The sequence below is a fragment of the Ictidomys tridecemlineatus genome, chromosome 5 (assembly GCF_052094955.1).
Source record: "Ictidomys tridecemlineatus isolate mIctTri1 chromosome 5, mIctTri1.hap1, whole genome shotgun sequence".
NCBI classification, from domain to species: Eukaryota; Metazoa; Chordata; class Mammalia; order Rodentia; family Sciuridae; genus Ictidomys; species Ictidomys tridecemlineatus.
This window is the reverse complement of record NC_135481.1, coordinates 153,903,672-153,928,860: the sequence shown is the minus strand read 5'-3', so window position 1 is coordinate 153,928,860 and position 25,189 is coordinate 153,903,672. Positions and strand designations below refer to the sequence as shown.

Below are 25,189 nucleotides of genomic sequence, written 5' to 3'. Positions count from 1 at the left end.
TTTTGTGTTTAGAGGCATTACTGTATGGTGCATACACAGTTAAGATATATCTTCCTAGTAGATTGACTGATTATATTTTAATATTTATATTCCTAGATTCCATGTATCAAAGGCAAGGACTGTGTCTATTTTTGTTTAATGTTTTAACCCTTAGAACCTAGAGTAAGACTTGTGCCAAGGAGGCATCCATTCTCTATTAAATAGGTAAATAATGTATTTTTAACATAAAAATTGACTAGATCCAACTATTCATTTTATAGCAGAATAAACTGAGATCCATAAAAGTTATTTTAGTTACTGATGGTCTCAGAAGTGTCTAGTCAGAGAGCATGGAGTATACCATGATCGCTTTGCTCCCATATGTATACTTTAAAATATATCCAGTGATGTGCATGGGTGTCTACATTTCATGTGTATTGAGATAGAGGTTAAAGAGCAAGAGACAGAAAGACCCTACATCCTGAAGTGCTCTTGGTATTTCCTATTTGTGTCTTATTACACTTTAACATTCTGTGTGGATAAAAAAAAATTCTGTGTGACACATGATTCTGCACACGGTAATTAATTAACGTTTAACTGCCTAATTTTACTCCTCAATTTTCCTGTGAGTATAATTTATTGAATGTCTACAGGCTGATCAGAAAGTTTTTTCTTTCCCCAGAGGTCAGTTCTCTGAGTCTGAGGCTGCACTTACAATCTTTTGGGAGAGATGGAATGTTTCTCCCCACAGTCCCCTGGCTTCAGAGGCTGTCTTTCTCTCAGGAGCATGACAGAAGCCCTATTTAGGGCTCCCCTTTCACCTACTGGATCACTCCTATAAACACAGTCCCAGAATAGCTGACCTTTGTCAGCTGCAGGCAACAGTGTTTATTAAACAATGCTGTGTCTCCTTCATGGGCCATGGCCATGAAAATGCCCACCTGACAAGAACAATCTGCTCTCCTTTTTCCTCTGCCAGCCTGAACATTATTTAGTAACTTTAACACTTCCTTAAACAGGAACTACGTCCTAGAGAAATAAGCAAAGCAAACAAAGGAAGAAAAAAAGGTCAGGATTTAAAATAAGACCAACCATCCTTTTTCTGAGCCATTGGCTGAAACACATGTCAAGAGAAAGGTATCTGAGGGTTGAATCTGGGACTTGGACTTGAGACCCTGTTTGAAAGGTTAAACCTTAGTTTAAGTATTAATTTATATTTCCACAAACAGTATATAAGTGTTCTTTTTTCCTCATATCCTTTCTTGTTTAGTTCATTAACCCATTTATTGAATGGGATTATTGATTTTTTTGGTGGGGTGAGCTTTTTGAGTTCTTTATATATTATGGGTATTAATCCTGTGTTGGAAAAGTAGCTGGCATTTTTTCTCATTCTATAGGCTTTCTCTTCATACTCTTAATTTTTCCTTTGCTTTAAAAAAACTCTTTAAATTGATGCCATCTAATTTATTTATTTTTTTCTGTTTATGCAAAACTTTATTTCTAAAAAAATAAATAAAATGAGAAATTGATAAATTGTTTATTTCCTGCCTCAAAACCTTCTCCACAACACCTATACTTCCTGGTCTCTTTAGTCTCATCTTTTAGAGTGCTATGGATAAATCCCATATTTCATAAAGAACAAATAAAATCATCATCTGAAGGTAATTTAATATATATTTAATTATAATGATAGAAAAACATGCATATTATTTTCTGCTACTTTCTCTATGTTTAAAATGTGTCACAATTAAAATTAAAATATTAAAATATCTTTTAAAAATTTTAATTGATTTTTTAAAAACAAATGACAGTGGAATGCATTACAATTTTTATTACACATATACAGCACAATTTTTCATATCTCTGGTTGTTTATAAAGTATGTTCACACCAATTCATGTCTTCATACATGTACTTTGGATAATGATGTCCATCACATTCTACCATCCTTACTAATTCCCTATCCTCTCCCTTTCCCTCCCATCCTTCTGCCCTATCTAGAGCTCGGGTATTCCTTCCATGCTCCTCTTCCCTACCCCACTATGAGTCAGCCTCCTTATAACAGAGAAAACATTTGGCATTTGTTTTTTTGGGGATTGGCTAACTTTACTTAGCATTATCTTCTCCAATGCCATCCATTTACGTGCAAATGCCATGATTTTATTCTTTTTTATTGCTGAATAATATTCCATTATGTATATATGCCACCTTTTAAAAATCCATTTATCTACTGAAGGGCAATGAGGTTTGTTCCACAGATTAGCTATTGTGAAATGCGCTGCTATAAACATTGATGTGGCTCTGTCCCTGTAGTATGCTGTTTTTTAAGTCCTTTGGGTATAGACTGAGGAGAGGGATAACTGGGCCAAATGGTGGTTCTATTCCCAGTTTTCCAAGGAACCTCCAAACTGCTTTCCATATCGGCTGCACCAATTTGCAGTCCCACCAGCAGTGTATGAGTGTGCCTTTCCCCCCACATCCTTGCCAACACTTATTATTGTTTGTCTTCATAATAGCTGCCATTCTGACTGGAGGAGTAGTTTTGATTTGCATTTCTGTAATTGCTAGAGATGATGAACATTTTTTTCATATATTTGTTGATTGAATATCCTTTTCCGAGATCCCTAGAGATTAGTGCTCCCAAGATGTAGGCTCTCTATTCACCTCACAGATTGTTTCTTTTGCTGAAAAGAAACTCTTTAGTTTGAATCCATCCTATTTATTGATTCTTGGTTTTAATTCTTTTAAAAATATATATATATATTTTTGTAGTTGTACACAGTAATTTTATTTATTTATTTTTTACGTGGTGCTGATGATCAAACCCAGGGCCTTGCACATGTGAGGTTAGCGCTCTATTGCTAAGCCATAACCCCAGCCCCAGATTCTTGCTTTTAATTCTTGCATATAGGAGTCTTATTAAGGAAATTGGGGCTTAATCCCACATGATGAAGATTAGGTCTACTTTTTCTTCTATTAGGCACAGAGTCTCTGGTTTAATTCCTAGGTCCTTGATCTGCTTTTAGTTGAGTTTTGTACATGGTGAGAGATATGGGTTTAATTTCATTTCATTGTATATGGATTTTTCAGTACCCTAAAGGAAAAACTAATCAAAGAAGAAAATCAAGTCAAGTTAAATAACAAAAATAAACAAATATGGCTGGAAATACAAAGATGTCTCAATAATAACCCAATGGCTTAAACTCACTAATCAAAAGACATAGGCTAGCAGATTGGATTAAAAAAAGACCCAACAATTTGCTGCCTCCAGGAGACTCATCTGATAGGAAAACACACACACAGACTGAAGGTGAAAGATTGGGAAAAGTCATACCACTCACATGGACTGTGGAAGCAAGCAGAGGTTTCCATCCTCCATATCAAATAAAGTAGCCTTCAAGCCAAAGTTAATCAAAAGGGATAAAGAGGGACATTACATGCTGCTCAGGGGAACCATACACCAACAAGACATAACAATCATTAATATATATGCCCCAAACAATAGTGCAGCTATGTTCATGGTTTCATTCTTCTACTAAAAGATATCCAGTTCTCCCAGCACCATTTATTTAAAAGGTTTTCTTTTCTCCATTGTTTTTGGTGTCCTTGTCAAAGATCAGATGATGATTTCTGTGTAGGTTTGTCTCTGTGTACTTTATTCTATTCCATTATTATAGCTGTCAGTTTTTATGCCAGTACTCTGCTGTTTTGTTACTATCACTTTGTAGTATGTTTTGAAATTGGGTGTTGTGGTTCTTTGGTATTTTGTGTGATATCATTGTGTGATGTGATGTGATGTCATTGGTATCTTGTTGTGGATTGCATTGAATCTATAGGTAGCTTTTGGTAATATGGCTGTTTTAAAGTTATTAATTCTGCATATCCATGAACATGGGAAGTCTTTCCATCTTTTTGTGTCTTCTTTCATTTCCTTTACCAGTGTGCTATAATTTTAATTGCAGAGTTCTTTCACAAACTCTTTGGTTAGATTTATTCCTAGATTTTTTTGAGGTTATTGTGAATAGAATTGTTCTCCTGATTTCTTTTTTAGTGGATTGGTGTATAGAAAAGTTAATTATGTGGGTTGACTTTTTAATCCCACTACTTGACTGAATTTGTTTATTTGCTACCAAATTTATTCTTTAGTCTCTGAGTTGGATTCTAGCTCTTTCCCTCAACTTACTTATCTTGTGCAATTTGTATAATTGTTCAGTTAATTATTCAATCTTGGGGAGCAACCAGTATGCACTGGATGGTACTCAGCTGCCATTTTAGGGGAAAAAAATCTTGACCACCTTTCATACTAGTTATAGACAGCTGAGGGTCCTGGGTCAGAAAATGTGCCTTTGCTTAATGGGCATGAAGCAAGACATTGCTGCCTCCAAGCATGTTAAGCTCGATACTTTGTTTATGGGGCAATGTTGGATCCATATACATGTAAGTGTGCATTATTGAGTACTTACTACGTGCTATGCTGTTTTAGGTATATTAGTTCAAGAGATGCCCAACACAACAGATATTACTACATCAAAGAAACTAGAAATTTAATGAACAGTAGAACAACTATAGGTGAAATTATAAAACATGAACTATGTCTTGTTGTATAGATCATGCTAGACATGTAAAAAGTTGGTGAGTGGGGTGGTGAGGTATTGGGAATAATTCAGACTGTTACTTCCACTATAAAGGGGTAGATTTTTCCCATTATAAGTGGGTATTTTTTACATAGCATAATGAGTAGAATTCTTACAATTGGAATGAGAAGATTCCCACCTGGGTTCTCAATCAAAATTATTCACCTTATCCAACCTCAGTTTGTTTGACAAATAGGAATCATGGTAGTGCTGACTTGTTGTGATTGCAGTAGGTGATGTTAATTATTCTGACCAATAAGCAACATCTCTGGCCATGATTCCACACTTACTGCACAAACCCATGGGATTTCCTGCAGAAGTATGGTGTTGTTTGTCATCACAAGGGTGAGCTCCTCTCCGTATCTTCTGTCCCACATTTCCTATGTTTCCAGGGAGGAATGTTATGCAACAGAGTTACTAGCAATGCAAGGACACTTATTTCTCACTAAGAAAAGTGGCAAGACTGTATCTGAATACATGATATGATCCTAAGATTATTTGAGATCTTCCTTTATGATGCAACAAAATGTTCTGTTTCCAATTTATTTTTGCTTGAGAGCAAGACAGTAATTTCTTATTAGGATTCTGGTGGCACTGAAATCCACTAAAAAACTATATAGACTCCTTGAATTATGTCCTTTAGCCCTTAAATTCTTTGTACAGTTAAAACAAGACATAAATAGAATGAGATACCTGGCTTCTGAATAGGAACCTTCTTTGTGTTAGCAATGAAAAAACAAACTGATCCATCTACTGAGGGCATTAGGTTGGTTCCACAGTTTAGCTTTTGTGAATTGTGCTACTATAAACATTGATGTGGCTGTGTCCCTTTAGTAAGCTGTTTTTAAATCTTTTGGGTATAGACCGAGGATAGGGATAGCTGAGTCAAATGGTGGTTCTATTCCCAGTTTTCCAAGGAATCTCCATACTGCATTCCATATTGGCTGCACCAATTTGTAGTCCCATCAGCAATGTATGAGTGTACCTTTTTTTCTCACACCTTTGCCAACACTTTTTATTATTTGTCTTCATAATAGCTGCCATTCTGACTTGAGTGAGATGGTATCTTAGAGTAGTTTTGATTTGCATTTCTCTAATTGCTATAGATGATGAACATTTTTTTCATATATTTGTTGATTGATTGCATATCCTCTTCCGAGAAGTGTCTGTAGATGAATGGATTAAAAATGTGGTATATATACACAATGAAATATTATTCAGTAATAAAAGAGAATAAAATCATGAATTTGCAGGTAAATGGAAGGCGTTGAAGAAGATAATGCTAAGTGAAGTTAGCCAATCCTTATAAAAACAAATGCTGAATGTTTTCTCTGATAAGTTGACTGACTCATAGTGGGGTAGGGGGAGGGAGCATGGGAGAAATAGACGAACTCTTGATAGAGTAGAGGGGTAGGAGGGGAAGGGAGGGGGCAGGGGGTTAGCAATGATGGTGGAATGTGATGGACATCATTATCCAAAGAACATGTATGAAGACATGAATTGGTGTAAACTTACTTTATAGAGATATGAAAAATTGTGTTCTATATATGTAATAAGAATTGTAATGCATCCTGCTTTCATGTATTTAAAAAATAAAAGCAATTTTTAAAAAAGAACAAATTAAAAATGGGTGATGCTGAGGAAGGCAAGAAGAGTTTTGTTCAGAAGTGAGCCCACTGCCACACTGTAGAAAAGGGAGGGAATCACAAGACTGGGTCAAATCTCCACAGATGTTTGGGTGGAAGACAATTTAGGCTGCTGGATTCTCTTACACAGATGCCAACAAGAACAAAGGCATCACTTGGGGAGTGGGTATACTGGTGGAGTATTTGGAGATTCCTAAAATGTACATCCCTGGAACAAAAATGATCTTCTCTGGCATTAATTAAGAAGAAGGGAGAAAGGGCAGACTTAATAGCTTACCTCAAAAGAACCCCCCAAACCTACTAATGAGTAATAGCCACTGCCTTATTTATTACCAAGCAGAAATGTCTCATGGCTTTTTTTTATGTGTGTACCATAATTTAATTGTTGTGATACACCAGAATTGAGATCATGAATGACTGACAAAATTATTGTTGGACAATCCCGATTTAAGGAGAATTGACTTGTAGTTAAATTAATATTTTGTTTATACTTCCATTTTAGTAAATTCTATCATGTTTCCCCCTTTTAAAGTTATGGTTGGACTTAATTAGTAATGTTCAATATTTCACAAAAATGATGAATGACATCTCAACACTGTTTTTATATTTAGGTTTATATGATTATGTGAAAATGTTAAATATGGGGGAAACCCCTTCACTCTCTCAGAATAAAGTGTGATGTACATGTGTTTTAATTTGTGTTCGGTAGTCTATTAAAGGCAATGTTGAAGATAAGGTAGGAAGCAGTGTCTACTTTATATTTTTGTTGACTATGCCAAATTAAGTAGAATTCCTTGTATCTAAAATGCTGTCCTTTCCTTATGGAAAGACATTTTAGTATGGTTTATGTATAATATTAAATAAAGAAAATTTAATATTTAAAAAAACAACAACAACACATACATTATCTGCCATGGGACCTGTGTGAGAAATTAGAAATCTGAGGTGTGAAAATCTTCATATCAACTGATCAAGATATTGCATTAAAGAGAGAAATTGTTTGGGGGCATGGTCACATTCATATTGTATGTAAACAGTTGCATGGACTCTCTCCTTTAAAACTCCAAGGGCTCCCTTTGTAGCTGTCCCTCTGAACAGTTTTATAATTCATGCTTCCCTGATGTCTCATGAGTCATGACAGTATCTTGACAAAGAAGGCATTTATATCTTCTGGTGCAAAGTGGGTTGTCCACTGGGGGTTCTTGTAGTACTTTTGCCTCTGTTTTGTGGGAATGAGGCTGCTGTGGGTCACAGTTATTAACATGACAAGGCAAAGACATTTCTCAGGATGAAAATTCCTTGTAAGGCAGAATAGAAGGCAGAATGGAAATAATCTCACTTTGACCTTTTTTTTTCCCTAGTACACCAGAAGTGGTCAGAAAGGACTTCTAAGGTATTCACAAGTGGTACTTATTCTATTATTTCTAGTTTCTTATGAGTGCCCCATTTCTTTTTTTTAATTCTTGTTTGTTCTTTTTAGTTATATATGATAGTAGAATCTATTTTGATATATTTATACAAGTGTGGAATATATCTTATTCTAAGTAAGATCCCAGTCTTGTGGATGGGTGTACATGCTGGTAAGATTCAGAAAATGTCTTTCATAAAATTTAAACTAGATCAAGCAAATTGATCGAGATAAATCAATTCTGAAATTTAAAAAATGTCCCAATGATGGCTGATTCATAAAGACCACCCACTTTGGCCTTTGATCTTGGACCAAAGTTGTGGCAATGTTTAGGGTCCATTCTGGACACTGAGCCCAAGGTTAGGTGAAAATGGTCCCTGACAGGGTGAGAGACCCTACTCTGTGTAATTTCAGAGAGGGAGATGGAGATGGATTTAAAAGATGGTTTGATATAATGGATTCTGGGGGCCAGATGCTTAGCTTTGCCTTGGGTTTGCTTCTTCAGAGTCTTGGGGTAGAGAGGAATGAAAAGACACAGCTCCCAGCTCCCCATCTTCCTTAAGAGGATGGATAAGGAAGAAGGCATGCCTTCTTATTGAGCAGTTTCTCGAAATGGATTTATGGAAAACTCCAGTTGTCCTTCTCAAAAGGGCTCTCTCTTCAAATTGCTGAGAGAAGCACAGCAAATGCATAGTCCATTTCTGTCCCCTGACCCCTGCACATATCTTAGCATTCTAAAGGCCTCAGAAGTCCAATAGTCAAATGCCTCTGGTCCACTTTGTTTAACCCTATGTTCTCTAAAATTGTTGGATTAAGGACTGTATTGAGCACAGTCATCAGGAACCCACGTCCCAGGAGTTGGAATTGCTGCCCTGTTTCATGAAGCTCTATGGTAACAATGACCATCTCACAGATGTCCTTGTAGATCAGGATCAAAGGCACTTGTGGGTGGTCTTCATGAAGTAGGTATCATGAGGACTTTTTTTTTTTTATGAGAATTGATTACTCTATCTTCCCATGTGAAGTCAGGGTCTAGATCCTGCTTGGAGGCTCTTCCAACGACATGCAAGGGTGGGCTGCCCACCAAGGCACCATGAAGGATAGACAGGCACATGCATGGTAAAGAGCATGTTCTAGCAGTCAGACTACCCAGTCTCAGGCTGGGCTTTTTCACATAGTGCTGTTGGGAAAGTTAGTCCCTCTCGGTTCCTCAGTTTTCTCATCTGTAAAAATGGATAAAATAAAAACTCTACCTATCTTACAGGTTTCTGTACAGATCAAATGAAATAATGCATGTCAAGCATTCAGGACCAGGCTCAGCACACAGGAAGTACCCCAGAATGGAAATTGATTCTTAGACAATTAGATTCTTTTAGCAGCTCTGACAAATCAATTTTTAGATCACTTCTGCATTAGGGAAAAGGGAGGGAATGTCCATGTGTTGTTATTACTCCTCCAACAAGAACTTGTGGGTCTATGGAAGAACTCAGTTATAGCTTCTTTGATTTGGGCACTTTCGTCTATGTAGACATTCGTGTGGAGAAGTGAGAACATTGAGACCCACTGTTCACTGAGATAGGAAAGACACTGGGAGGATCAGCTTCTGGGGGAATATCTGGGAACCTGTTTTAGAATATGGTAAGCTGAGATGTATTTTAATTATCAGAAGAGAAACACTTTGAGACAAAGAGCAGGCACTTTGGAAATAAGAGCAAGTATTTAGAGGCAAGGTGAGACTTGAGTTATAATATTAGAGGTCATCAGAAAATAGGTTTTATTGAATGCCAAGAGACTGGAATGGATTTCCCCAGGCAGTTCGAGAAAAGAGAGAAGCCAAGGAAGAAAGAAGAAAAACCAAAGGCTGAGCCCCTGGAAATGTCAAAATTTAGAGATCTAAGCTAAATCATAGATTGTGAGAAGGAATTATTGGCCATAAGAATGGGAAATGGATTATCCAAGAGTTGAAGTTGGCCCTGAAGCTTGGACTTCAAGTAACTTAAAATCTATTAGGCTGTACAATGATCCCTGTTAAGAATTCTTAAGATTTCTTTATTGTCCGACAAAAGTAAATTGTATTTCCTTAGTGTCTAGGAGCATGGAAGTTGCATAATAATGTATTATTAACCATAGATGATTTTTGCCCCCCAAGTGACACTTGGCAGTGCCTGGTGATGCTTTTTATTGCTACGACTAATGGAATAGGATAGGCAGCTAGTAGATTGAGGCCATGTGTAGGTTCTCTGAAGCTTCTATCCCAAGGTCACTGTTCACATTGTGCAGAGAAATGTTGCTTTCCAGGCCTTCAAAGCAGCTCTGAGGATCTGAGCACCATTCAGCATTTGGTTTCACTCCTGTGTGGCAGAGCTTTATTGCAGGGGTATTGGAAAGGGCAGAAGTGGGAGGGATGATCTGTTGTTCTCTGCACCATGAATTATATTCTGTGGAGAATTCAATTCAAGTATAAATAATATTTTTGCTGAAGAAAGAAAATAGCATAGAAGATTGGTATTATTTTAAAACATGAATCTTCTTAAGTATAGTAGCCGCAGTTGTTTGTTTTCTTTCTCAGTTCACAGAAGATAATAATCCTGTGTTCTGTGGCTTCCTGGCTCAGAGGATAAAATGGTCTGTATTTTATCCTGTGGGGGGACTATGGCTTGAGGGTTTCTTCTTCATCCATCATTTCGTGCTCTCTGATTCAGGAGATGAAGCCTCTTGAGAGTCAAGACTCTCAACTGCAATATAGCACTATAGGCAGAGAGTGTGCAAGTGGGGAGGTCAAGGAAAGCTTTTCACAGGAGCTGCCATTCAGGTATGTCCCACTTGTTATTAAGCACAGGTGATTTTTGCCTCCCAGATGACATTTTGCAGTGCCTGGTAATACTCTTTGTTGCCATGTCTGAAGAAATGGGATTGGCAGCTAGTGGTTTGAGGCCACATCCTACCATGTGCATAACAACTCTGACAACAAAGAAAGAAGCAGCCATAATCCAACCGTAAGGCCAAAGTGGAGAAGCTTTTGCCATGGAAGCTTGGATGAACACTTGATCTGGTGAAGAAGTAGTAGAGTGGGTCTTGGGAGAGAATGTGAGTGTTGCCTAGTGAGGAGCTCCTAGGAGCTGGCAGTGGGGAGATGAAGCCTCCTGAGTGTCAAGACTCTCAACTATGCTGAAGGTGATTGAGACATGTGAATGGTTTTAAGCAGGAGAAGGTTGTGACCAGATTCGTGTTTTCAAGGTGTGTGAACAGCTGCAGGATCTGTGTAAGGATGTTTCAAGGGAGGTGTGGGGAGGCCAACAACTGGGGTTGTGATGAGGCAGGACCCATACAGAAATTTCTTTGTCATTATGTCCTGCACCATCCTCATGGACCAGGACCTCTGGTACTCCATATTTAATGTTGCTATGACTTGGCATGAGATGTATTCCTATTTTTAAAACACTTTAGCAATTTTCTTGCAATAATATAGCTTTCAAAAAATTAGAATAAATTAAATAACAAGGATTTTTGTTGCATTTTGGCCTGAGAAAGCAAGTCTGGTGGTAGCCGTAGGACTGAGACTGGTCTTTCCTGACATTAGAAATGTTTCTAGAAACAAATTGTAGCCAGTGATCAGATTCATAGGGTGACCCAGAATTTAGCAGCTGGCAGCTCACTCCAATAATTCCTCTGGAAAACAGAATTCTAAGTTAGCCCATTTTTCTGGCCCCCTAACCAAATGAAAGATTTAATTAAGCCCAAAGAAAAATCAATTTCACCTTTTAATTTTAATTGGATCTTTCAGCTGGTGAGAGTACTTCAAAATGAACTTCATTCCTTGTTTGTAATATTAGAGGGAAAATTAATGTGATTAAAAAATAATCACTATACATTGTTCTCTTGAAATTTCCCTCCTGAATTATTCATGTGGGCAATACTGCCCCTGGGGGGGCCACATTAGGACTTCAATACTGTCCTGTAGGTAGTTCATATTTTTGTTTTGGCAGACATTTTTCTTCTTTAAAAATATTTACCATGGTAGACCTTGCTCATTTCTAGCAGGGACTGTTGGGAATTAATTCTGTGTTGTTGCTGTGAATACTTAAATGGTGCTCTCCCTACAAACTTCCTGAGAAAAAGTAATCTCATCTCTGCTTTCAAAAATTAAAGAGTCAGATGTTTCATCATGGAACACAGTTTGTACTAGCATGGAAGACAAATTTCTGTCTAAGCACAGATAATTTTTCATGCAGCTGTAAAATTGAGTGAGCATTATAAAGGAATGGAGATCCAGGTTGTAAATGAGATTACGAGGGGAATTAAATTATAAATGATAGAAAAAGTTAATCTTTCTTTGGTTTAAAACTATAATAAATCTCTGTATTTAAGGTGTTTTAATTTTTCCTTCCCAAGTCCAAATTGGATTTTGTTTATGGAAAAATGAAAACACTCGGGCACACATAAAAATTTATTAAAACATATCTAATGAGATATTAAGAAACAGCAGATTTACACAGACAGGCACACATAGTGAAGTCCTCTTTGGAAATTCTGGATTTATAACACTCATTTAACTCTATTTAGGTTGTAACAATTTGACTCTCTTCCAAATAGTTAAGTGTTAGTCAGCTTCCTGTCACTGTGACAAAATACCTGAGATAATCAACTAGTAAGGAGGAAAGGCTTATTTTTGGATCAGAGTTTCACAGGTTTTGGTCCATGGTTGCTTGGCCCTGCTGCTGCTGTAGGCCCCTGGTAGCACAGTACATCATGATGGGGGCACATAGTACAATAGCTGCTCACCTCATTTAAGCTGGAAATCAAAGAGAGACAGAAAGGGAATAAGCAAAGAATTATTGTCTGCCTTTGACAAGCAGGTGAGGGCTTCCATCAGCAGAACCTCCTCCTCTGCTTTTTCTAGGTAATATCAATGTCTGGTAGCAATGAGCACGAGAAAACATAGGCATTTTTTGTGTGTGTATGCTTCTGTTTCTGTATATTCTGTTTTAACTAAAAACTGTTCCCAAATTGTTGTGGCTTAAGCGACCTGAATAATTTTTTTTACTCATAAATTTGAATATTGCCAGACTTGTGGAGACGGCTCATCTTGCTTCCCATGGTACAGTTTGGGGCTGCTCCACCAAGGCCAGAAGACCCTCTTTCAACATTGCTTTCGAGATGACTGAAAGTATGGTTTTGCCTATTGGTGAGGAGGAAAGCCAGGGTGGTGGCCTGAGTTTTCCTCTCCACATGGGCTTTTCTGTGATGTACTTGGGCTTTCTCATAGCATGGTAGCTGAATTTAAGGAAGTACCTGGAACTTTTATGATCTTGAAAGTCACATGGCTTTGCTTGTTGTACTTTACTGATTGAGGTGGTCACAGAAGTCCACTCAGGATCAGGGAGAGAACACAACCTTGATCTATCCATTTGATGGATAACAAGCTATGTAGTAAAGAAAACATGTGGAATAGGAGATATTGATGAAACCATCTTTCACAATCTACCAAAAACTCTATTCTGGAAATAATGAGAGCAGTTAGAGATATAACTGGATTTGAGATGGTTTACTTTGAGGATCACTGTCACTGCGGAGGTGAATGAATCTTTCTGCTCTTGGTTGGAACTAGGAGATTACGTTGGGAGCATTCATGCAGGGTAGGTTCAACAACCTGCTGGAAGGGTTGGATTCTGCATGGCAAGGGTAACCAGCCAGAGTGGAGATGTCGTTTGTATCTCTAATACTTCATCAAACATTAAGGTAGAGCAATCCGGTTCTCTCCAACCAAACAGAAAGGATTTATACCATAATTTGTTGTGATCCATGCCTCCTCAATAAGGTCAAAAAGGTCCCAGGGAGCCACTGGACTTCCTCAGCTCAGTGCTTCCATGAATCATCTGCTCTTGGTCCACACATGGCTGCTTTTATTACAAATAGGGACCACTGATGAGAAATTTGATAGAACATAGAATTTGTATTTTTTTTGGTGAGAAAACTAGGCACAAGATCCAAAGGCCACATTTGCAAGCATCCTATGTTTGCCTGAGTTCTTTCTGAAGGAGTCAAGGAATTGCCTTCTCAAGATGTGCCAAAGGGATATATTAAGTATTTCAAGTTGAAATCACTTGAGGAACTGTGACTTCAGAAAGGACCTGCCTTTTCCTACATATAGCAAACCATAGAGGTGCTTCAATGTCCCTCACATATCCAGGCCAGAAAATAGCTTTAATTATCAGAGACTGGTCATTAGAACTGCAATGATTTTGGGAAAAAAATGTAAAGTAGGCCTTATCTCCCACTGTCTTCTATTTTGCCTTCATGAGTCTTAATAACATCCATAGACTTTACTAACCTTGGGACAAGAGGCATCCATTCTGTCCTGCCATCACTTCACATTAGTTTATTGTCCTTTGTCGAAAATATTCAAAAGCATAATCTGTTGACCATTTCTTTGGCCATGAATAGGTAAATTTGATAAACTATATTTTCTTTTTGTTGTTTTTGTTAATTAACTCTTTTAGTAATTGGGTTCCTTGATCCAAAGAATCCACATAGGAATAAGAGGTTGGAGGTGATTCTTCCGTCTTCCACATTTCCTCCTCAACAGAGAGGGGTTCTTTGATTAACAGAAGAATAGTTTCATTCCAGCTGTTAAATGATCAATATGCTGCTGCTCTGCCTGGACCCTCTTGATTACCCCAGTGAGTTAAGGCAGTCCTCAATGTTCTGCAGTTCTTGTCCCCTTCTCCGTGTCATCTAACTTGTGTTAAGCAATTATCAGCCTCACTAACCAGCCTGCTGGGATGAGCTTTCTTCATGCCCCACATTTCTCAGCAGGGTAAGGGGCACATTTCTGACTGGCAGAGGCAAGACAGAGCCCTCAATAGCAGCTGCTGACACCAGCTCCTGCCTTTTCTCTCACTGTTTTCTCTTTGTGTTTATTTCTTCTCCAAGCATTACCCAACCCCAGGCTCAGAGGACGAACTGAGGAACTGAAGCATGAAGCCCAGATTATATATCCAATTTTTGATGAACCAGAGAAGATTTGCTGCAAAACAACCTTGCTCTGATGACTTGGAGAGCTGCTTCCATGCCTTCTCAAGCACAGTGATGAACTGCTGGTTTTTTTTTTTTTAATATAACAGAGAATGTGCTCCTAGTATGTGGACAGTGTCCTTGCTGACACACGCAAGGGTGTCAGTGTCCTGATACCACCTTACTTCTTTGCACATACTGAGGATATAGGCAGCTAAGAATTGCTCTGCATGAAGCAGAATGGCTTCAGTGATGGTGTCTGAAGCCCAGACTTAAAAATATCTCCTGTGCCCCAATATAGTGTGAAATGCAGCACACCTCTCCAAGAATAGTTTGGAAGCAAGTTTCTGAGACTCTGTTGCTTATCACTCCACTGTAGAGAGCCTAACTTTGATTGGAAATATGGTCAGAACAGTTCTGATTTCTGCCCTTTTCTACTAGCATTGTGTAAACAATCTTAGCTTCCACTACATCACGTACTGTGATATGTGCCATGAACAATAATGATCTTAATAAGTCACAGATAAAACTGAATAATGGCTAGGAGTTTGACATTGCCCTAAGCACATGGCATTTATTAACACTTTGAATCCTCAGAACAGTAAGTTTTATTATTCTCTCCACTTTACAGATGAGGAAAATTCAGTCACAGATGGGATAAAAACATGTCACATGTCAACAGGTCATCTTATTAGGATGTGCAGCCAGGCTCCAGAGCTCAGTTAATGACCAGGCAACAGAAATTAGTCTCCACCTGTTTCTCTGAAATCTGTTTCAGCCAGGCTCAAGTCTCTACCATCCAGCAGAAACTTTTCTTATTAAGGTCGCTGTAACTTTCACGCTGCTGATTCCAATGGTCAGTGCTCAGCCTTCATATCCCTGGATCCAATAGCCCCACACACACCAATGATTCCTGTTAATACCACCTTTACTTGGTTCCAAGTGAACTGCCTTCTGCTAGATCATCCTCTCTTCGTGTGTCTTACAAGTTCCTTCTTATATCCTCAACTTCTGAACATTGGTGAGTTCAGTGACTCCCTTGGGCCTCTTTTCCTGTTTTTGCTCCCTTCCTCTGTGACTTCATCCAGTCTCATGACTTCAACAAACAAATAAACAAACAAACAAAAAACTAAATATGATTACCATATCTTGAGTTTCCACCCTTCCTTCAACCCTGGAGGACTGGAACATTTAACTGCATGCTCAGCGTTTCCATTTCAGTGCTCAGTATGACATCCCAAACAGAGCTCCTGTCAGCTCGCTCTTCCCCTGTCACACAGCCTGCTCTTTCCCTGCTTTCCCCAACTTGTTAGCAGTTACTCTCTTATTTCAGTTGTCCAGGCTGAAGCATTTGGAGTCATTTTATCTATTATTTCTTTCTCTTCCTCTCTATATCCCATCTTTCAGCGAACCCAGGGGCCTCTGCTATGGAAGATGTACAGAATCTGTCCATGTGCAGCACTACCTTCCCCCACCCTGTCCCAGCCCCAAGCCTCCAGTCCAGTTTGTTGTAGCAGACAGTTTCCCTGTTTCTGGTGTCCACACTGAAGCTGGAGAGGTGCATGACAGTACTTGAGGGCATGGGCTCCACTGTGGTCTAGCATGGAGACCACACTAAGCTAAGTGTGGCTTAGCTTGAGTTTCTCCTCTGGGCACATCTGTTTCTCTGGGGACATACTTAGACCTCTGTGGGTTGTTAAAAAGACCTGATATTACCTTCTGGTAATGATGATATATGTGAAGAGTTTGGACTTGTATCTGATACATTTTAAGTGCTATATAATACTGCTGATTTATGCTAAAAGAAAAGCTAAACCACATGACTGAACAGTGTCCTCCAGAGCTTCACCTGTTCACCTCTCTTTCTCTTGTGCCTTGTCTCCAGCTACTTCCCCTTGATCATACTCCCTGAGCCACGCTGGCTGCCTCCCTGCTGCTGCTACATCATGCCAGGCTTTGTCTTCAGGGACTTTGCCCAGGCTGCTCCCTCTGCCTGCAGTTCTCTTCTGCTGCACACCCACATACCCTTTTGGCTCTTTTTGTCTTTCTTCAGTCACCATCCTCCTGGTGAGTCCTTCTCCAGTTCCCTATTCTACATGGCAAAGCTGCTCCCAGGCTCTCTGCCCTTCATCCAGCTTTCCTTTTCCCCACAGCAATGGTCACAACTTAACAATACATTGGTTAATCAGTCTCACCTGTTGTCAGCCCCTTCCTGGTACAATGCGGGTTTAATGTTTAAGTTTAAGTTCAAAGTTTAAGTTTAATGTTTAAGTTTCTCTTTATTCCTTTCTGCAAACCAGCACCTAGAACTATTTTTCACATATATTAGGCACATAATAATGAATGTTGATTACATGAGCAAATGAAATATAATTTTTAAAAAACAGCTGACTCTATTTGGGTGCATAGGCATTGTGCTGAACACTGTATCCCATTTAATCCTTCGATAACTCTAGTATAAGGGATTTAGTTTTAGATTCTTATTTTGCTCTGAGGAAAGTGAGGCCTAGCACAGCTGGCACACCAAAGACCAAGAATGAGTGAGTGCAGAGCCTGATTTTACATCTGCACTCATTCTGCCCCCCAGGGGCTTTGTGTCTTGTCTGAAGTGTACATCTGCTTCTCCTTGGTGAATGGACAAGGCTGACAAAATATGAGCCTTAAAATTGAGCTAGTAGATTGGGGAACTGAATTTTTTTATTTGATTTGATTCTATTCAATTTAAATTTAAATAATTGCATGTGGCTGGTGGCTACTATAGTGCCCAGTACACATCAGCATGACCACTTACAAACAAAGCCCTCTGTTTCTTATTTTGTGCCAACATTTCTTCTTAAAAGAGATGCCTTCTATGGTCTAAATGTACACATCTCTTCAAAATTCATGTATTGAAATATATTTTCCAATGACTTGCCATTAAGTGATGAGACCTTTGGGAGTTTACAAAATCATGAAAACAGAGCTGTTGGGAATGGAAATACTACCCTTATAAATAGGTTTCAAAGAAACCTTTTGCCCTTTGCATCCTGTGAGGATGCAGCAAAAGGCACCATCTCTGGAGCAGAGAGCAAGTCCACTGGTGATCTTGGACTTCCCAGTCTCCAGTTCTGTGAGCAATAAATTTCTATTGTTTATAAATTACCCAGTCCATGGTATTTTGTTATAATAGCCTGAATGGACTGAGGTGCCATTATAAACACTAGGTAAAGCAAGCCCTTTTCTTAACTAAGAGTAATTCATTTTTACTCTGTGGCAAGCTTCATGGCAGGACATCTGCTCATTGAGATTCTCCTGCAATTTCCCCCCCTGCCATTTGGCCCAAGATCTTTTTTGCTTATGAATATTAATATTCTAGAAGAATCCCAGAGATGCTATGTCTCTCATTCTCTCACTGTGTGCACTAGAAATAAAAGGTACTACTTCTCAGCAGTTAAAAAATGGTAATAGATATAAGCAGAGATGCATGGTGGGTACCTGTCACATTGTCAATTTTCAGTGTGTGTGTGGGGGCAGTTTGGGAGTATGTTTATCAAGAACAAAAGTGATCCTTTCTCCAAGCCCCTGACAATGTTCCCTCAAATTCAGATCATCTCGTCCTTTCACAAAGAGATGAGTGAGACAATTCTGGGATCCACTAAAGGGCATCCTCCTAATTTAAATCCATGGCATTGGCTGTGATGTCCCTTTGGGGGCCAACTTTGTTGTATATGCCATGCGGGTGTCTGAGGAAGCGATACAGTAAGGAATTTGATCATTGTACAATCATGCTGCTATATCATGCAGTTTGAAACAGCTTTTCCAGGGGACTTGCTTCTTACACCCCACCATTTAGGCTTACCTAAAGTTGAAGTAGGAGGTCACACCCACCTACTCCATTCCCTGGAATGAAAGTGTTGTAGAGTCGCAACTTCTGGGTTGGCTTTGACCACCATCATTTATCTCGATTTGTACTCTAACTTCAAAGGGTGAGCAAGAAAAACTGAAACAAACAAATGTTACTTTCAATCTCCCAGGGGTCCCCAGGTAGTCTAATACTTAGGAAGAAAGGCTGGATCGACTGTAGCCTTTGAGGGGGACAAAGGGCTGCCATTTCTTTAATTATTCAGGAGATGCCTCAGAAGGACAATCATGGACTGAGTCACTCAACACACACCTACAGGCCACTTTCTCCATGTGTGCATCTGTACTGTCAGCATGCTTTGTCACGGAGGATACAGTTTTTCCTGAGACAGGGCATATTTATGAATATGCTATGTGAGTAGAATAATTAGTGTTAAGTGCACAGGATAAATGGGATAGTGGAAAATCTCTGTCATTCTTCGATGGCTCCTTTAATACTCTATGCAGAGCTCTACTAACTTCGAAACTATCCCATTGATAGAGTGGGTAATACTTTACAGAAAATTAAACACAGCCTTTGTTTAAGCTCCAAGGGACTAGAAAGATGTTCAGCTTAACTGGCCCAAATAAGCCTGCTTCTCTGAGACACACAGAAGTACTTTTATATCACACCAAAATCTTACAACATAATGACCCTAGCTGAGCATGGCTGTCCTGTGAGCAAATTCACCTCTGCAGCCATCATCAGGACAGGAACACCAAAGGGACTGAGTCCCACATCTGGCTAGAACCTCTTCCACCCACTGGAAGCAGCTGTTGTTCTGTAGACCTGGTCACACTGCTGATATGCTCTGTGATGCATCCCTGTAAGAAGAAGCAACCCAGAATGGATGGAGGGTCTTCTATCCCAAGAAAATGAATCAGTGGGCTCTGGTGCCCCCTGAGGGGTACAGAAGTCTGAGAAAACTAGAAATCCTTCTGGGGGAAAGTCTGACATTTGGGAACTCAATTTACATGCATCTTCTTTTGCTGTCAAGAAGTTTATAATCTAGGGTTTGGGGCATAATTCAGTTGTAGAGACCTTCTTTACATGCACACAGTCTGATTATCAACATCACACACACACATGTTCATAATCTGCAAAATGATAGTCACATGCTATGAAGAAAAAGGGTAAAATTTACCCACTCTCTGCCCCTATGAAAAGGTGCAAATTAAGCACTTTGAGAGATAAGAAGTGAGAAGTTATTTTTGGCTGGGATTGGTCGGGGCTGGGGCAGTCACTAGGATTTTCACTGATGGGATTAAGAAGGGAGGGGCAGAGCTACAGAGATAGGAATGGAGAGAAACCTCCATGGGTTGGAATTTTGGGGGGTGTAGCTTGAGGCAGAGAAAAGATGACACAGTAACAAGTTGTTGCAGCCAATTCAAAAAGACTTTGGACCCAATTCAAAAAGCACTGAGAACATTTAAGGATTTAGGGAAACGTACCTCAAGGAGGTGGAAATTTAAGATTTACCCTGCTGGTTAAATAGGGTAAAGGAGTGAGGAAGGCCAGAGTCATTCTCCTCACCCTCCCATGGGAAGAGGCTCATAACAGTGCAAAAGCAGGGGTATGAGGGAGGTTGCTCCAGAGGTGATTTGTGGGCAGGAAGAATAGTGAATGTGTTCTAGGCCCAGAGACATTGCCAAAGCAGTATAGGACAGGATTCAGGCTCTGTCATATGACAGGTGCTGGGGGTAGTGATGACATTTGTTTTAGATTCTGTGACCTAATAATTATTATTTTTTCCACTTCTAAAAGAGATTTCAATTTATTTTTATTTTTTATTTATATATGACAGTGGATTGCATTACAATATAGAACACATTTTTACATATCTCTGGTTGTATACAAAGTATTCACATCAATTTGAATCTTCATCCATGTACTTTAGATAATAATGTCCATCACATTCCACCATCATTTCTAACCCCATGCCCCCTCCCTTTTCCTCCCACCCTTCTGCCCTGTCTTGAGTTCATCTATTCCTCCCATGCTCTCCCTCCCTACCCCACTATGAATCAGCCTCCTTATATCAGAGAAAACATTCACCACATGGTTTTTTTTTTTTGATTGGCTAGCTTCACTTAGCATTATTTTCTCTAACTCCATTCATTTACCTGCAAATGCCATGATTTTATTGTCTTTTAAGGCTGAATAATATTCCATTGTGTATACATACTATATTTTCTTTATCCACTCATCTACTGAAGGTCATTTGGTTTGGCTCCACAATTTAGCTATTGTGAATTGTGCTGCTGTGTCCCTGGAGTATGCTGTTTTTAAGTCCTTTGGGTGTAGTCCAAGGAGAGGGATAACTAGGTCAAATGGTGTTTCCATTCCCAATTTTTCAAGAAATATCCATACTGCTTTCCATATTGGCTGTACCAATTTGCAGTCCTACCAACAATGTATGCGTGTACTTTTTTCCCCACATCCTCGCCAACACTTATTGTTGTTTGTCTTCATAATAGCTGCCATTCTGACTGGAGTGAGATGATATCTTAGAGTAGTTCTGACTTACATTTCTCTAATTTCTAGAGATAATGAAGACTTTTTTATATATTTGTTGATTGATTGTATATTCTCTTCTGAGAAGTGTCTTTTCAGGTCCTTGGCTCATTTATTGATTGGGTATTTGTTTTTTTGGTGCTTAGCTTTTTGAGTTCTTTATATACCCTAGAGATTAGTACTCTATCTGATGTGTGAGGGGTAAAGATTTGCTCCTAAGATGTAGGGTCTCTATTTACCTTACAGATTGTTTCTTTTGCTGAGAAGAAACTTTTTAGTTTGAGTCCTTGCCATTTATTTATTCTTGATTTTAATTCTTGTGCTAAAGGAGTCTGGAAAATTAACCCATTTCTAATAGCCTCAAAAACAAAACAAAACAAAACAAAACTTGGGAGTCAATGAAAGAGGTAAAAGATCTATATAATGAAAATTACAGAACCCTAAAGAAAGAAATCAAAGTAGACCTTAGAAGATGGAAAGATCTGCCTTTCTCTTGGATAAGTAGAATTAATATTATCAAAATGTCCATACTACCAAAAGCACTATACATATTTAATAAAATTCCAATCAAAATCCCAATGACATTCCTCATTGAAATAGAACAAGCAATCATAAAATTCATCTAGAAAAATAAGAGGTCCAGAATAGCTAAAGCAATCCTTAGCAGGAAGAGTGAAGCAGGTGGCATCACTATACCAGACCTTAAACTATACTACAGAGCAATAGTAACAAAAACAGCATGGTATTGGCACCAAAACAGACAGGTAGACCAATGGTACAGAATAGAGGACACAGAGACTAACCCACAAAATTATAACTACCTTATATTAGACAAAGGTGCCAAAAACATGCACTGGAGAAAGGATAGCATCTTCAACAAATGGTGCTGGGAAAATTGGGAATCCATATGCAACAAAATGAAATTAAAACCCTATCTCTCACCATGCACAAAACTTAACTCAAAGTGGATCAAGGACCTAGGAATAAAACCAGAGACCATGCATCTAATAGAAGAAAAAGTAGGCCCTAAATCCATCATATGGGATTAGGCCTCGACTTCTTTAATGTGACCTAAAAATTATTGCTCCAGGGTATAGGAAATGTGGTGGACACAAGGCAACCTGCTCACCTCCAGGCCCAGTCTGTGTCCCTTCTATGGTGTCCTTAGCTCTGGAAGGTCATCCAGGCTTCCTTTCCTGTTTGGACAACCATTCCACATGCCCTTCATCCTTGCTCCTTGCCCAGCCTTCCACACTCAGCAATGATTCTCCTTCCCTTTGGACACTAGGGCATTGGCTTCCCCTTCTCTCTACCATAGCTTGTCTATCCTCATGGTGCATTCAGTCCTACCCTGAGACTCTCCTTCTTCAATGCAACCTTGTGTCAACAGGCTCCTTTTTGTGTATGGACACCAAAGACTTCAATTTTCCTTTGAACAAGTCTGTTACTGGACCAAACTCCCTTCTCTGGTCCCCATCCTATGATTTCAAAACCTGGAGAGCACCTCAACAGAAGCTACTGGTGATGCCACTCCATCCTGCCTGTGCTACCCAGGGAAGGAAGCAGGGACCAAATACTATCAGTTCTTTGTTCTTCTTATTGTTAATTTCTTGTATTTGCTCATTGTTCACCATCTTTCTTAGTATAATATCTGCTCACTTAAGAAAATATCATTCAGATTAATGCATTTTCTTGAATCTCAGTAAGAAATTATGTAGGAAGCAGATTTAAAGATTGGCACAGCTGTGTCTCCTATGACCTAATGGACTTTGAACCCAAACCTTTCATTTCTTGCAGTCAATCACAATTTCTTTCATTTTTTTCTACCATATCATTTTGAAACTGCAGCTGGGTAACTGTTTAGCACAGCATCATTTTTTTCATAAAATGAAAACTTAAGCTCTCTCTCAAGGACATACCTGAAAATTCATTCCTTTAGAACTAGTGGTTTGATTTTTGTCAAGATGACTTGATCCTGTTGAATCTTTGACTCTTTCAGCTACACCCTGAACCAAATTATGAAGACAGTGAGGCTGATTTTCAGTTTCTGATTGGCTGTTTCTCTAAGCTTTTATCATGATTGCATGACCTGGGCTCCACTTGACATATAATTGGTGATCCATACATATTAGCTGGATAAAATTAAACTTTTTATGCTACATATCTGTGTCTAAAAGTATAGATTTGGAAAAGAGTTCTTAGTCATCTAAACATTTTTTTTTATTTTCAAGAAAATTTTATTATCTGCTTCATTCAGTTATATTTTATCCAGATTAGTTGTCCTGGGGATTTGTAAGAAAATCCATGAAGGTTATTATGCAAGAATATGTTATAATTTTATTTTTCTTTTTTAAATTTAAAATTAACAAAAAACTAGGTTTTAGTAATGTTTATTTTGTGTATGGTGCCTGGACAGAATCTAGGCCCTTGCATATGCTAGGCAAAAACTCTACCACTGAGTTACACCTTTAGCCCAAGTTTCAGTAATATTTCAAACATGAGCTGACACTTGTGCTCTCGTTGTTTTTGCATTTCAGTGGGGTCATGGAGTGGGTCATTTGCCAGGAAGGAACTTGAGGCATCCTAAGAGCAACATGGGGGCATAGGAAACAGCTCAGGTAATTTAAATACACAGTGCAATATATATGTTATTTGCACATAATTTTGTGGTGTTTGATGTAGATATGTCTGCACATAATCTGTGATGTGTGTATGCATACATGCATATTTGCATGTGTGTGAGGTATGATCTATTATGTATGTGTGTTTGTATGTGATCTGTGGTGTATATATGCACCTGACTCTTTCAGGCCACGGGACTTGTTTTGGCTAACGAGACAATAGGAAATAGGATGGGACTTGAAGAGTAATTATGTATTGGTGCTTATCCTGTCTTGCTGTTCTTTGGAACCCTGTCACTTTGCCATGTGAAAACACAGGTCAACCTCTTGAACAAAGGGACAGTGTGGTCCATTCATTCCTAAGACCCAATGTCCAATGGCCTTCCAGGGGGAGAGCTGGCTGCTAACCACAGGTATATGAGTGATCTCAGTCTGGGCCAGCAGGAGAGTGACTCAGTTGAGTCCAGGCCCAATTGCCAGTTCATAGAACCTTGAGCTAAAAAAGAAAATGGCCATTGTTTAAAGCAAATGAGTTTGGGATTTAACTAAAGTTAACCAATAAACCAATGAACAGGACTCATTGGCAACAAGCAATCTTCTATCTGTCTCTGTAGAAGTTTGGAAGTCAGAAGACCACTGAGAAGTTCATCATGCAGGACCCTTGAGGTTGTGCACCTGAAATCACCACTAAGAGCTGAGAATGGGAGGGAAGACATTAGGCTTTAATCTTATGAAATCACCAGTGGGGACTTTGTAATGGGGCATGTTTACTGAGCTTGGGTATGCAGACCCTCAGTTAGTGAGGCAGGTGCTTGGCTGGGAAGGGATAGAAATATGATGCATCTTGCTCTTTGATAGGGCTCTTTACCTACAGAACACTCTTCTCTACAATAAGGCAGATTTACATGGCATGAGACATGTAGCCAGAGCTCTGTAACATCCAGTCAAATGGTTGGAAATTGTGGTCTATGAGATGCCAATTGAGGATATTTCAGTTCACTTGGAAATTGGTTGAATTCTCCTTTTACTAAACTCCATGTAGCAGCAACTATGAAAAAAAAAGGCAAATAAAACACAGAGCTGACAAGTATAGAATTAATAATATTAGCCAACCAATAACATTGACAACATATTGGGGGATAAGCAGAGAAGCAGCACTTCCACGAGTGATATGAAAGAGGGGATTATTATAGGGATTTCACCACTTACATTTTATCTCTGGGGGAGTATATGGAAGGCCATTGCTTCTGCTGATCATAGGAGACTAGGAATGAGGTAGAAGAGCCAGAAGTGGAAGAGTGCAAAGAGAAAATGGAGCAAAGGACAAGCTGGAACTTACTTTGTCTGAACCTTATTACTCCCAACCTCCATACAAGAAGAAGCTGGTGCCCTGACCACAAGGCTACACACCTGCCCTGATGTTTGCAGCCCCATCTTGGCAGGTGAGCCAGCACAGAGGCAGAAACATGGAGAAGCCACAACCGTCCCTGGGCT

General features: G+C 39.1%; 1 pseudogene; it reads left to right on the top strand.

Annotated features, from left to right (window-relative positions):
• Positions 1-6,238: 6,238 nt before the first annotated feature.
• LOC101962785 (cytochrome c pseudogene) lies at positions 6,239-6,562 on the top strand (annotated as a pseudogene).
• Positions 6,563-25,189: the final 18,627 nt, after the last annotated feature.